Source organism: Tympanuchus pallidicinctus, unplaced genomic scaffold, assembly GCF_026119805.1.
Source record: "Tympanuchus pallidicinctus isolate F22 unplaced genomic scaffold, pur_lepc_1.0 scaffold22, whole genome shotgun sequence".
Taxonomy (NCBI): Eukaryota; Metazoa; Chordata; class Aves; order Galliformes; family Phasianidae; genus Tympanuchus; species Tympanuchus pallidicinctus.
The window spans coordinates 10,765,786-10,781,256 of NW_026294739.1; positions in this window are offsets into that span (position 1 = coordinate 10,765,786).

Below are 15,471 nucleotides of genomic sequence, written 5' to 3' on the forward strand. Positions count from 1 at the left end.
CAGCAGAAGGGATGGGGGGGGGGGTGGGGGACAGCAGAAGGGATGGGGGGGGGTGGGGGACAGCAGAAGGGATGGGGGGGGGTGGGGGACAGCAGAAGGATGGGGGGGGGTGGGGGACAGCAGAAGGGATGGGGGGGGGGGACAGCAGAAGGGATGGGGGGGGGACAGCAGAAGGGATGGGGGGGGGGGGTGGGGGACAGCAGAAGGGATGGGGGGGGATGGGGGACAGCAGAAGGGATGGGGGGGGGGGGTGGGGGACAGCAGAAGGGATGGGGGGGGGGGTGGGGGACAGCAGAAGGGATGGGGGGGGGGTGGGGGACAGCAGAAGGGATGGGGGGGGGTGGGGGGACAGTAGAAGGGATGGGGGGACAGTAGAAGGGTTGGGGGGGGGGTGGGTGGGGTACCGCAGAGGGGATGGGGAGGGGGGGGGGTGGGTGGGGGACCGCAGAGGGATGGGGGGGGGGTGGGGGGACAGCAGAAGGGATGGGGGGGGTGTGGGGGACAGCAGAAGGGATGGGGGGGGGGGGGGACAGCAGAAGGGATGGGGGGGGGGGGGGGGGGACAGCAGAAGCGATGGGGGGGGGGGGGGGGACAGCAGAAGGGATTGGGGGGGGGGGGGGGGGACAGCAGAAGGGATTGGGGGGGGGGGGTGGGGACAGCAGAAGGGATTGGGGGGGGGGGTGGGGGACAGCAGAAGGGATGGGGGGGGGGGTGGGGGACAGCAGAAGGGATGGGGGGGGGGGTGGGGGACAGCAGAAGGGATGGGGGGGGGGGTGGGGGACAGCAGAAGGGATGGGGGGGGGTGGGGGACAGCAGAAGGGATGGGGGGGGGTGGGGGACAGCAGAAGGGATGGGGGGGGGGGGACAGCAGAAGGGATGGGGGGGGGGGGGGGACAGCAGAAGGGATGGGGGGGGTGGGGGACAGCAGAAGGGATGGGGGGGGGGTGGGGGACAGCAGAAGGGATGGGGGGGGGGTGGGGGACAGCAGAAGGGATGGGGGGGGGGTGGGGGACAGCAGAAGGGATGGGGGGGGGGGACAGCAGAAGGGATTGGGGGGGGGGATAGCAGAAGGATGGGGGGGGGGGGGGACAGCAGAAGGGATGGGGGGGGGGGGGGGGACAGCAGAAGGGATGGGGGGGGGGGGACAGCAGAAGGGATGGGGGGGGGGGACAGCAGAAGGGATGGGGGGGGGTGGGGGACAGCAGAAGGGATGGGGGGGGGGTGGGGGACAGCAGAAGGGATGGGGGGGGGGGGGGACAGCAGAAGGGATGGGGGGGGGGTGGGGGACAGCAGAAGGGATGGGGGGGGGGGTGGGGGACAGCAGAAGGGATGGGGGGGGGGTGGGGGACAGCAGAAGGGATTGGGGGGGGGGGGGGGACAGCAGAAGGGATTGGGGGGGGGGTGGGGGACAGCAGAAGGGATTGGGGGGGGGTGGGGGACAGCAGAAGGGATGGGGGGGGGTGGGGGACAGCAGAAGGAATGGGGGGGGGTGGGCGACAGCAGAAGGGATGGGGGGAGGGGTGGGGGACAGCAGAAGGGATGGGGGGGGGGTGGGGGACAGCAGAAGGGATGGGGGGGGGGTGGGGGACAGCAGAAGGGATGGGGGGGGGGTGGGGGACAGCAGAAGGGATGGGGGGGGGGGTGGGGGACAGCAGAAGGGATGGGGGGGGGGTGGGGGACAGCAGAAGGGATGAGGGGGGGGTGGGTGACAGCAGAAGGGATGGGGGGGGGGGGGGACAGCAGAAGGGATGGGGGGGGGGGGGGGGGACAGCAGAAGGGATGGGGGGGGGTGGGGGACAGCAGAAGGGATGGGGGGGGGGGTGGGGGACAGCAGAAGGGATGGGGGGGGGTGGGGGACAGCAGAAGGGATGGGGGGGGGGGTGGGGGACAGCAGAAGGGATGGGGGGGGGGTGGGACAGCAGAAGGGATGGGGGGGGGGTGGGACAGCAGAAGGGATGGGGGGGGGGGTGGGACAGCAGAAGGGATGGGGGGGGGGTGGGACAGCAGAAGGGATGGGGGGGGGGTGGGGGACGGCAGAAGGGATGGGGGGGGGGTGGGGGACGGCAGAAGGGATGGGGGGGGGGTGGGGGACGGCAGAAGGGATGGGGGGGTGTGGGGGACGGCAGAAGGGATGGGGGGGGGGGGGGGGGACGGCAGAAGGGATGGGGGGGGGGTGGGGGACGGTAGAAGGGATGGGGGGGGTGGGGGACGGTAGAAGGGATGGGGGGACAGTAGAAGGGTTGGGGGGGGGGGTGGGTGGGGGACCGCAGAGGGGATGGGGGGGGGGGGGTGGGGGACAGCAGAAGGGATGGGGGGGGGGGGGGTGGGGGACAGCAGAAGGGATGGGGGGGGGGTGGGGGACAGCAGAAGGGATGGGGGGGGGGGGTGGGGGACAGCAGAAGGGATGGGGGGGGGGTGGGGGACAGCAGAAGGGATGGGGGGGGGGTGGGGGACAGCAGAAGGGATGGGGGGGGGGGTGGGGGACAGCAGAAGGGATGGGGGGGGGGGTGGGGGACAGCAGAAGGGATGGGGGGGGGGGTGGGGGACAGCAGAAGGGATGGGGGGGGTGGGGGACAGCAGAAGGGATGGGGGGGGGGGGTGGGGGACAGCAGAAGGGATGGGGGGGGGGGTGGGGGACAGCAGAAGGGATGGGGGGGGGGGTGGGGGACAGCAGAAGGGATGGGGGGGGGGTGGGGGACAGCAGAAGGGATGGGGGGGGTGGGGGACAGCAGAAGGGATGGGGGGGGGGAGACAGCAGAAGGGATGAGGGGGGGTGGGGGACAGCAGAAGGGATGGGGGGGGGTGGGGGACAGCAGAAGGGATGGGGGGGGGGGTGGGGGACAGCAGAAGGGATGGGGGGGGGTGGGGGACAGCAGAAGGGATGGGGGGGGGTGGGGGACAGCAGAAGGGATGGGGGGGGGGGGGACAGCAGAAGGGATGGGGGGGGTGGGGGACAGCAGAAGGGATGGGGGGGGGTGGGGGACAGCAGAAGGGATTGGGGGGGGGGTGGGGGACAGCAGAAGGGATTGGGGGGGGGGTGGGGGACAGCAGAAGGGATTGGGGGGGGGGGTGGGGGACAGCAGAAGGGATTGGGGGGGGGGTGGGGGACAGCAGAAGGGATTGGGGGGGGGGGGTGGGGGACAGCAGAAGGGATGGGGGGGGGGTGGGGGACAGCAGAAGGGATGGGGGGGGGCGTGGGGGACAGCAGAAGGGATGGGGGGACAGTAGAAGGGTTGGGGGGGGGGGGGGGGGTGGGGGACCGCAGAGGGGATGGGGAGGGGGGGGGTGGGGGACCGTAGAGGGGATGGGGGGGGGGGGGGGGGGGGGGACCGTAGAAGGGCTGGGGCGTGGGGGACAGTAGAAGGGATGGGGGGGGGGTTGGGGACAGTAGAAGGGATGGGGGGGGGCGGGGGGGGGGGGGTACCGTAGAAGGGATGGGGGGGGGGGGGGGGGGGAGTACCGTAGAAGGGATGGGGGGGGGGCGGGGGGTTGGGGGACCGTAGAAGGGATGGGGGGGGGGGAGGGACCGTAGAAGGGATGGTTGGACAGTAGGTGTCAAGGCCCATCCTTGCCTCGTGGGCAGGACGAAAAGAAGGATCAAAAGAATAACCAAAAACCATGGGATAGGATTTCTGACAACATATTCCTCACAATGTGATGCCTGCATGTTAACAAACTCTCCTGGGCCTGCTGCCTGAGTGCTGCTGCTTCCTCCCCCCTGCTGCTTCTGCCTCAGACCTTCAGAAGTCGTGCAACCAGACTACTGCTGGATCCTGGTTGTGACTATCTGTGCTTCATGCAATTCTTGCTTCTTTCCTATCTTTTCTGTTGCCCTCCTTCCCTTTCCCTTCTCCCTGATTAGGATTTGTAATAAAGTGGTTGGACTAACATATAAACTGTTGTTTCTTAATTTCACACCACAGACAAAAGGGTTGAGGGGACAAGGACGGATAGGTTTGAAAGCCCAGCTACAGAGTGATCTTATTTTCCTCTCCAGTAAAGTATAATGATTAGGAATGGTTTTTAAACACATCTGGCTCCCAAGGACCCAATACTGGCATTTGCTTATAAAGAATGAAACGGGCACAGGTTCTACTTCAGTCTGAGTCTTTGCAAGATTGCTAGTTTCCCAAAACATCCATCTGCAGAGAGCAGGACAGCAATGATCAGCTGGTTTCAACCCCCCTGCTATGTGCAGGGTTGCCAACCACAAGACCAGGCTGGGGCAACCTGTGCCAGTGTATCACCTCCCTCTGAGTGAAATGTTGCTGGCAATAAAATTGGTGATCTCTGTATGCCCATAATGATAACTTATTTTTTTAATTATTATAAATCTAAAACACATTAGTCCTGTTCAGCTTGCAAGGGCACAGCTGTGTTTGTCATCCTCCTACGTAACTCCATGTCCACTATGCTTTAGCATGGTGTGTGGTGCTCCCATTTCCTTTCATTAGCCAGAGCTCTGAGGCATGCAGGATTCTCCATGTGCTCCCCAGCGTGTTCTTCTATACTCCAGTTCTGCTCCTGCTTACTATTTCTAGGAGATTCACTAGCTGTACCTGAAAAAAAATGTTTGTAACGCATCTCTAAAGCATCAGACAGGATTTCATGCCAAACTCCCCCTGCTCTTGCTTCTCAGCCACTTAGGACCTGGCTGATCTTGAACTTCAATTGTCAGCTCCTCCTCCATCAGGAATTTCAGCCTTTCTGAGAACTTGGCTCCAGCCTGTGACCAGTATATACATAGACTACAAGCTGTTGTTGAACAAAAACCTTTGTGCAGTTATATTTGCCACATTACCAAGACTACTGATTACCACCTGTATTAGTGTGTATTATAATACTCTAGTTGATATGTTGCTCTCCAAATATTAGTTTCATATCATCAGTACCATACAGTTTGCGTTTTCCACCTGCAATCCTTATAACACTTTCCTTAACACACAGGCACTCTCAGGTAATTCCATAATTCAAAATCATAATCCTTTCCCTGTTCTCCTCCCCCTCAATGTAACACTTAACTGTTTTGCACAACTCAGGATGACAGTAACTTTAAAAAAAAAAAAAAGAAAAAAGAAGCCACAATCTAACACACAACTATGCCTCATTCTTCATAATATATTCTCTTTGGTCAGTGATGACAAAGTGATTTAGGGCAATTAAAGATTAACCACAAGTCATCAGAACACAAACTTGGAGTGGATGCAGACCAATGCATCAAAAAAATAGCCATGGTCTGTAACAACTCTAGATTAGCTAGTTTGCTTTACATCATTAATTCTTAAACCATTAAACTGCACACCTGTTTTGGCAAGTCCTGTTTGTTTGAGCTGCAGCTCAACGTTGCCCTCCTGTGGGCCAAAAGAAGGCAAATGTGTCACCTGTGCATGGACATCTCCTTCCCAAATTGCAACAAAGGATTCAATTCCCTGTCAATTAAGTAAACGCAATATCTTTCCCCAGATTTAGTCACTTCTGGGTTCCTCTCAGCACAAATCTGCTCCAGTTCAGCCACAGGAATAAGCACTGCATCTTGCCAAAGTAATCACAGCTTATTTTCATGCATACTTTCTTCCAACTGAGGGAAGCAAGGTGATGCTTTCTGTTTGCTGGAACAATGATCCACTCTTCTCAGCATTTTCAGCATATTTGACTGGCAGATTGAATTTGAGTCATCCTTTGCCTCCTGCTGGTACAGGTGCCCAACAATGGTGTCTTCAATCATGATGATGCCCCTGTATAAAACTTTTTTTTTCCCCTTAATTTCATGAAGGCCTCTCCCCTACCTGCTACTAAATTGTTCAGGGGATGCCACACAGCTAGGTCTGCCTCCAGCTAGCCTTCCGCTTCCCAAAGAAAACATAGAGGGGCAAAATTCCCATCAGCAGGAAGTAGGAAATGCTCCAAACCCAGTGACTTGCGAATCAAGAATGGCCCTTAAGGACTGGGAAGCCTATAAGCAAGTTCTGCATACTCAAAGCCCCAGTCAAGAGATGGGATATCAGTACCTGGTGTAGAGAAGAAAGGCACATGCTTCTCTTCTTCTGCACGATGCATGAATGCTGAGAGTTGTGAGTAACACAGGATACCTGAAGTTTGTTTTGTCATTTGATCTTTCCATCCTTCTTCCCACATCAAAACCACCAGGGAACACCACTGGCTATACTTTCCTTCCAGAACATCTCAGTGACAGCAGCAGACTGATCCCAGAGTCCAAGTGGGACCATCGCTGTGTTCAGCTCTGTGTTACTGCTGCTGCAGGCCTCCGAGAGAGATGGTGCCGCTTCCAGCCTACCCAGACACTCTCCTCCTCTCCGAGGTGGTATCCATGGGCTTCTGGTGCAAAACGAGAGGGCTCAGACCTCTAGGTCCCTTATTTTCACAGAATATGGAAGTTGCCCATAGCATTGTCCTCAAGAAAAAAAGAGGAGTTGAAAATTCAGGAATTAAATATGACTCTCTACCCACAGTCATAGAATCATAGAATCACAAGGTTGGAAACAACCTATAAGATCATCCAGTCCAACCGTCTCCTCATCACCATTGCCACCACAAGCACTAAACCATATCACGCAGCACGTCATCCAGACGCCTCTTGAACACTGCCAGGTAGAGCGACTCCATCACCTCTCTGTGCAGCCATTCCAGTGCCTGACCACTCTCTGAGAGAAAAAGTTCTTCCTTATGTCTAATCTAAACCTCCTCTGATACAACTTGCGGCCATTGTCCCATGTCCTGCTCGTTGCCTGAGAGAAGAGGCCAAATCCCTCTTCACCACAACCTCCCTTCAGGAGGTTGTAGAGTGTATTGAGGTCTCCCCTGAGCCTCCTTTTCTCCACACTGAACAATCCCAGCTCCCTCAGCCGCTCCTCATAAGACTTGTGCTCCAGCCCCCTCACCAGTTTTGTTGCCCTTCTCTGGACACACTCCAGGACCTCAACATCTTTCCTGTAGTGAGGAGCCCAAAACTGAACACAATACTCGAGGTGCGGCCTCACCAGTGCTGAGTACAGGGGGATGATCACCTCCCTGCTCCTGATGGCCACACTATTTCTAATGCAGCCAGGATGCTGTTGGCCCTCTTGGCCGCCTGGGCACACTGTTGGCTCATGTTCAGCCGAGCATCAATCAAGTCTAAGTCCCTCTGAAGGGCCACCCTACCCTCAGCCAGATCGACACCACCGGTTGGTGTCATCTGCAAACTTACTGAGGGTGCACTTAATACCCTCATCTAGGTTATCAATAAAGATATTAAACCGGATGGGCCCCAGTACCTACTCATGGGGGAAACACTTGAAACGGGTCGCCAGCTGGACTTCACTCCATTCACCACAACCCACTGGGCACAGCCCTGTAGCCAGTTCCTTACCCAAAAAAGCATATCACAGGATCACAGAATTGTAGGGGTTGGAAGGGACCTCCAGAGATCATCGAGACCAACCCCCCTGCCAAAGCAGGTTCCCTACAGCAGGTCACACAGGAAGGCATCCAGGCAGGTCTTGGACATCTCCAGAGAAGGAGACTCCACCACCTCCCTGGGCAGCCTGTTCCAGTGCTCCGTCACCTCACTGTAAAGAAGTTCTTGTGCACATTTGTGTGGAACTTCCTATGCTGCAGTTTCTGGTCGTTTCCCCTTGTCCTGTCTCCATTCACCACTGAAAAGAGTCCGTCCTCGCCATTCTGCCCCCCACACCTTAGATACTTATAGACCTGGATCAGGTCCCCTCTCAGTCTTGTTTTCTCAAGGCTGAACAGACCCAGTTCACTCAGCCTTTCTTCATAAGAGAGATGCTCCAGGCCCTTCACCATCTTTGTGGCCCTCCGCTGGACTCTTTCCAAGAGATCCCTGTCCTTTTTGTACTGGGGAGCCCAGAACTGGACGCAGTACTCCAGATGAGGTCTTACCAGGGCAGAGTAGAGGGGGAGGATCACCTCCCTCGACCTGCTGGCCACGCTCTTTTTAATGCACCCCAGTAAGCCATTGGCCCTGTTGGCCACAAGGGCACACTGCTGGCTCATGGCCAACCTGTCGTCCACCAGGACACCCAGGTCCCTCTTCGCAGAGCTCCCCTTCAGCAGGTCATCCCCAGACCTGTACCGGTGCATGCAATTACTCCTCCCCAGATGCAAGACTCTACATTTGCTTTTGTTAAACCTCATCCGGTTTTTTTCTGCCCAGCTCTCCAGCCTGTCCAGGTCTTGCTGAATGGCAACACAGCCTTCAGGCGTGTCAGCCAATCCTCCCAACTTCGTATCATCAGCAAACTTGCTGAGGGTGGCCACTATCCCCTCATCAAGGGCATTGATGAAGATGTTGAACAAGACCGGACCCAGCACAGACCCCTGGGGTACACCACTGGTTACAGGTCTCCAGCCAGACTCTGCACCGCCAACAATGACTCTCTGCGCTCTGCCAGTCAGCCAGTTCTCAACCCACCTCACTGTCCACTCATCTATCCCACACTTCCTCAGCTTTGTTATAAGGATGTTGTGGGGGACAGTATCAAATGCCTTGCTGAAATCAAGGTAGACTACATCCACTGCTCTCCCCCCATCCACCCAGCCAGAGACAACATCATAGAAGGCTACCAGGTTGGTCAAGCATGACCTCCCCCTGGTGAACCTGCTGACTACTCCTGATAACCTCCTTTTCTTCCAGTTGTTGGGAGATGACATCCAGCACAAGCTGTTCCATCACCTTTCCAGGGACAGAGGTGAGGCTGACTGGCCTATAATTGCCTGGATCTTCCTTCTTGCCCTTTTTGAAGACCGGAGTGACATTGGCTATCCTCCAGTCTTCAGGCACCTCCCCTGTCCTCCAAGACCTCTCAAAGATGACAGGAAGCGGTTCAGCAATCAATATATCTGTTCAGACCACGGGCAGCCAGTTTCCCCAGAAGAAGCCTGTGAGGGACCACGTCAAAGGCTTTGCTGAAGTCTAGGAAGACTACATCAACAGCCCTTCCCTCATCTACCAGACTGGTCATCCAGTCATAGAAAGAGATGAGGTTGGTCAAGCACAACCTGCCTTTCACGAACCCGTGCTGGCTGGGTCTGATCCCCTGGACACTGTGTACATGCTGTGCAATCTCATCCAAGACGATTTGCTCCATAACCTTCCCTGGTACTGAGGTCAGGCTAACAGGCCCATAGTTCCCCGGATCCTCCTTACGACCCTTCTTGAAGATGGGAGTCACATCAGCAAGCCTCCAATCCTCTAGGACCTCACCAGTTAACCAGGAGCGTTGATAGATGGCCGAGAGGGGCTCAGCAATCACCCCTGCCAGCTCCCTCAGCACCTGAGGGTGCAGCCCATCCGGTCCCATGGACTTGTGACAGTCCAGACAGAGGAGGAGCTCTCTGACTGTCTCCACCGGAATTGCTGGGGGCATATTCTGTGCAGTGTCCCAGACTTCCAGATTGGGGCATAAAAAGCCCAGAGGATAACTGATCTGGCTGTTAAATGCAGATGTAAAGAAGGCATTGAGGACCTCAGCCCTCTCCTTGTCTTCAGTGACCACATTCCCTGCTGCATCAAATAGAGGATGAGAATTACCTTTGGTTCTTCTTTCCCCGTTGATACATTTATAAAAATATTTCCTATTGTCTTTTACTGCAGAGGCCAACCTGAGCTCAAGTTGGGCTTTTGCCTTCCTAACTTCTTCCCTGCATACCTTAGCTAATTCTTTGTAATCTCCCCAAGCAGCCTGTCTCTTCTTCCAGAGGATGTAGACTCTCTTTTTCTCCTTGAGTCTCAACAGTAATTCCCGGCTCATCCACACCGGTCGTCTTCCCCTACGGCTCACCTTACTGCACTCAGGGACAGCCTGTTCTTGTGCCTTTAAGATTTTTAAGATAATCAACATGAAGCAGTGACTTGTGTAGTCATGTTATTGAGTAAATGCCACATCTGAATTCAGAATTGAACTCCGTGGCGGAGCCCTGCTGATTCTATAGGCCAAACCAAAATCTCAAAGCCAAACATAACCTCAGGCTGAGGAAGCTGAGGTCAGACAACTGAGGTTTGGGTCTGTGTCTTGTTGCTACCAAGTCAAAGACTCCCGGCTCAAAAACAGAGTGCTAATGATCAAGTGACAATCCAAACACAACCAACAAAGGAGCACCAAGAAAACATCTGGAAGCAATTCTCGTCAGAAAAGAACAGAGACTTCGTCAAGTGCTTTTCTGCCAAAGAGGGGGAAAGAAGTATTAATGACAAGGGGCTTTTCCCTGTCTGCATTCAAAGGTCACCACTAGGACATCCATACAGAATAAGACTCACAGAAAGAGTACATACATGGCTAGGGGAATGAAAAAGGAATAAGTGCTAGACAAAAAAACAACTCTGCAAGATCTAGAGAAGGCAGCTGTTTGAACAGTTAAGCTCTACCTGGTAAGTAACAACCAATCTGTTGATTAAGCATCAGGATAACACAGAGTCAAATTAGTGCAAAAAAATCACTGGAAACTTTTTCTGTAATATATACGAATGTGGTGGATAGAACAAATTAAAACAAATGCTGGAGGCTGGGAGGCAAGAAAAATATGCTGAAGCAGAGGCAAGTATTTAAAGCAGATCCACACAACTTTCAGAACGTGTAACTTTGCTACTGCTTGTTTGTAAAAGCCTGGTTTGCCTGTAAAAACACCCATTGCCTGCTTCTCATTGCTCACTGCCCAGCTCTGGGTGACTGGGGCTCCACATGGTGGTGGTGGGTGCTGCTTCTCTCCCTATCCCCTCTGGGGGAAACTTGTAGTCCATATCCTGAGACAAGCCCTGCCTGCATCTTCCTGCTGTCAGGTTGTGTAACAGAACAGGGAACAAATTACTCCCTCTTCACAGCCCTGCTCCACAGGTTTTATTCCTTCTCTCAATCATTCATTTCATCTCTACCTCAGTCCTCCAGTTAAAAAACCATTGCTGGAAGTACCTTCATCCAAACTACAGTTTAAATAAAATATACTACACGCAGACATTTGTTTGTCCTTAATAGCACTGCCTTGATGGGTATATACTTTCCACACATTTTGGAAATGAAACCTTAGAGATTTTTGAAAGGAAGTGAGATCTGAAGAGTAAGCAGCTGCTTTATTAGAAGACATAGAACTCTTGATTTACAGGTTTCATTCACTCTGAGCTGAAGAACATCTCATGAGCCTACTGCTGTAAATGTTGGCAGGGCCCGAAGACAGCAGTAGGACATTTCTGTTGCTGCCCAGCATTGTTGCCTGGGCCCAGCACAGCAAAATGCCAACAGATCCTCTAGAAATGCAGCAGCTGTGAGCTCCCACTTCTGTGCTGCAGATCACTCTGAGGGGCTATGAGAACGGACACCTGCCTTACCAGCCTGCCAGCCCTGGGTGCATGTCAGCTCTGCTTGGAAACTCTGGACTTGCCAACAATGCAATGAAATTCTCATTGCTAAAGAACTGTTTTGTATTTTCAGAGTACCTAAATCACTCTGGCAGTGACCACGACCCCAGTGGGACAGAGGGGATGACGTTTGTATGAAAGTGCTGTCATGTGGCACAAAGCTGCTCAGCGTATGTTAACACATGCAGCAATCTGCTTTCTTTTTAAAGAAATCTGTTCTTTCTCCATTTTAACCTGAGTCAGTACAAGCAACCACAGCTGGTTAACTTAACAGAGATTTACTATATTTTGCATTCTTAACAAAAAAAAAAGTTCTTAACTCTTCATAAGCGGAATCTTACATAACCAGCAAGCAAAATGAAGATGAAACCAGCAAACAAGCCCCTGAGGCTAGTTCAGGATTTTCCAGCTACTACCTTTAAAACGCTATTCTCTCTCACTCGCCACAACTGAAAAGGATATTCTGCAGCATCAATGGTTCCATGTGGCCCAAAACCAGGTCATTATGAAGAGGGAGTTAATCCCTAATAAGATTGTACACTTGTGTACTCTGATCTGCTGAACTAGTGAATTCAACTTCCAATCCAAAAAATTCAGACTGGTTTTAATTACTAAGAAATTGCCTCTTATCCCAATAATGACTTCCTCTGACAAATAAATTACACTGAAACAACTGAACTCAGCCAAGGGAAAAATGTATGAGATAGAAAGTAATCTTGGCGCTATCAGAGTCAGTGGCTCATGATCTAGCCCAGAGCAGAAGGGAAATAAAGTTATTTATTAACTATGAACTTTTATTAAACAGAATAGTCCAAGAAGTTTATAGGTTTTGGTACACAGCATTTTGCCATTTTGTCTTTCTCTCTGCAGTACAGGGACCACACAAACAGTTAACCTGCTCTCCAAGAGGTAAAAAAAGTCTCCCTTTGATTTTTTCTCTAAAATGAGTATGAAAACAACTGCCTAGAGCTGATCTTAAAGGCTTGCTCTCCCTAGAACTTTTCTTGTCAAAGACTTTAAGAAATTTTTCTGTAGAATTTATTTTTAAGTATAGATTTTTTTTTTTTTTTTTAAGTACACATTTATTTATTTTAAACCTGGCTTTGAGAAGGTAGCAACAAACATATGTATCAACAGTCACTTAAAATATTTGATTCTATTTTATTGATAGAGGACTCAAATATCCAAAGAAAACCAAACAGGGTTTTGATTGAGTAAGTAACAAGATGAAGTTTTACAGAGATGAATTATTTTCTCTTGAACACATAGCTAGAGACCTACAAAAGGAGTCCTATCTTTCTACCACACGCACCATCCAAAAAGACAAATCCAACATGAGGAAAACAATAAACAAGTTATTTACTCCATCATGTATTAACACAGCCCCTGTATAAAATAAATATTCAAATACATGTATCAGAAGTGGTGACATTTCACTTGCATGCCCAATGAGTGCATAAATACCAGGGCGCTGGAGATCTGGTGCTGCACAGGGCAGCGCAGTGCTGCCCACAGATAGGATGGGGAAGGAAAGAGATGCTCCCACTGCATTGGCCAGCTCCAGTAGGCCAGAGATTTTGGTTCTATACCAAGAGACATTTTTAGAAAGGAGCAGAATAGGACCAGGGAAGATAGCCTGCTCTAGACAGCAGCACGTTGGGAGAGCTTCTCTCACTTCCTGCTTTGTGCATCGAGCTGGCTGAGAGCTGTGTCTGGTATTTAAGGCACGTCCCATCCCGCAGCCCCCTCCTGTCCCCCCAGGCTGGAGCAGGGCAAGGCTGCAGATGCTCGCCTGGCTACTGAGTCACTGAGCTGCAGCTCAGAGCCAAGGCTGCAAACAGACGCTCCTGTCTCTTCCCAGACCTGGAGCCAAACATGATGACCAAATCATTTTTTCTGATCTTCAGTTCTCCCTTCTACTTATGAAATACTTTGATGAAAGGCTATAGAAGTACTGCTCTATGAGCACACTACTTCATTCCGTCTTAGTGAATAGTTTACAACTGCTACCTAAAAAATGGGTACAAGAATATTTTTCCTTTTTTGAAGGCACATGCATCTAAATGCACGCTGTCCACAAATGAACATTACTAGACTTGAAATTCAAAATCATATCTTCACTATTAAACATTTTCACAGTTATTATGCCTACTCTAATATCATGTGCCTTTCCTGTTTTTAATAAGCAACTGTAAAATTCTATTCGGCCACAGGATGGCAGACAGAGTATAAAGACACTATTTTATCTCCAACTTTTCACCGGGGAAAAGTATGTACACATGGCAAAGTAGTTCTTCTTTCCATCGTCCCTATCTGCTCATGCTTTTATTAATTAGACTAATTACTTTGACCTACACAGCAAATGCAGAACAGAATTTATAGAATAAATATAAAATGGAATCGAATTGACAAAGGTCAGGTCAGACGTGCTGAAATTCAGCCATGTGGGACATGATCCTCAAAAGAGATCTCCTTTTTTACTGTTCAAAAATACTAATTTTAGTTTTCAGACACAGGAAGTCTCACTATTCCCTATTCTCGCAAGCTGCCTTAAGTAACTACCAAATTAAGTGATGCTGTTGTAGTATATTTATTCTGTACATAGCCAAACATAAGAAATAACAAGAAGCTCAGCAGCCAGAATATTATGAAAATCCTCAGAAGTTATTCAACAGTTAAAAGCATATTTCTTTGTTGCTTTTATTCTTGACTGTAACTTAGTGAATTTGAGATTTTTGATAGCCTTCAGCACCAACCCCTAAAAAAACCAAGCACTTAAGCACAACCAAATGCTCCAGAGGGATTTCTCTGAGAATTCTGCATTCCTCTTTTGCCAAAGCGTAACACATTCCAGCTCACAGAGGGCAGCAGCTCAGTTCAGACACTTGTAAAGCTTCTTCAAACTACTTCCTGGGAGATAAATAAAAGCCTGTTGCTGCACTAAGGACTTCACCCTGTATCTATGCAAGTCTCTCTGCTGTCTTGAAGATATTCCTTCTCTGTCTAGAAAGGTAAGGAAACTTTTTCTTCAGCTTTTGGTTAGGCAACATGTACGTCTGAACTGAAGAAGGGATGGAGACTGTACAGTCAACAAATGTACATTTGGAAAGAGTACTGTAGTGAGATGGCAAAGGAACAAATAGAGAAGGAATGCTCACCTGTATCCAAAGATTTAGGCTCACTATGAAAAGCTCCACAAAGGAAGGATCTCCAGAAAGAGATCATTCCCCAGTGTTAGCCCTTAAATGGGGTCTAGGAGGGGACAAACCAGGTCCCATCCCTTCCTGTCACACAGATGAATTGCCTTCACCTGTGCTCCCAGGCTGACCCAGTCCTTGCTTCAGGTGATCAACCAGTGATTCAGGCTGTGACTCAACACAGCCATTACGCAGTTACCATACAGAGGCAAAGAAAGGAACTAGATCTTGGAGGAGCATTCCACACAGAAACCATACTTCCCATTTAAGTATCATTTATATTGCCAATGCTATTGGCTGACTTGGAGTGTTTGCTCCTTTCCCACAGCATTTTACTACAGAGAAAAACCTTCATAATTCAATGCTTAGAAGGTTGGAAAGCTGGCTGAAAAGGATGAATAATCTCTTTATCAAAGTTCTCTTTACGTGGAGGGCTACCAACATTCTGAGCTAAGGCCAGGTGCAAATGCAGAAAGAAGCTCTGTATCTACAACCAGTTTCCAGGAATTTGAAAAAAGTGAAATGTTTAATAAAGCAGTAAGAAAGGACTACAGGCATGTCTGTAATCACTTTACCAGTGGACCACAAGCATTTATGAAAGCTCTGGATTCAGGAAAGAAGTTGGCACAAAGTGTGAAGAAATGCCATGCCTTAGTACTCATATCACGAAACATTTCACCATGCAACACACAGAGAAAGCAGCACAGTAAAGTTAAAAGTAACAACAATAATAATATGCCAGACTGATTAAGAAGCTGAGGAAAGGAGGAGGAAAGAAAAAGCAAAACAACTTCTAGGGTTTCCTATTGTCTTACAGATAATCCTCAGTGCTCTCACTGACCAAACATGGCAAATAGCAGCAGAGATGTTCACTGAGAAATCAGCCTCTACACAGAATGA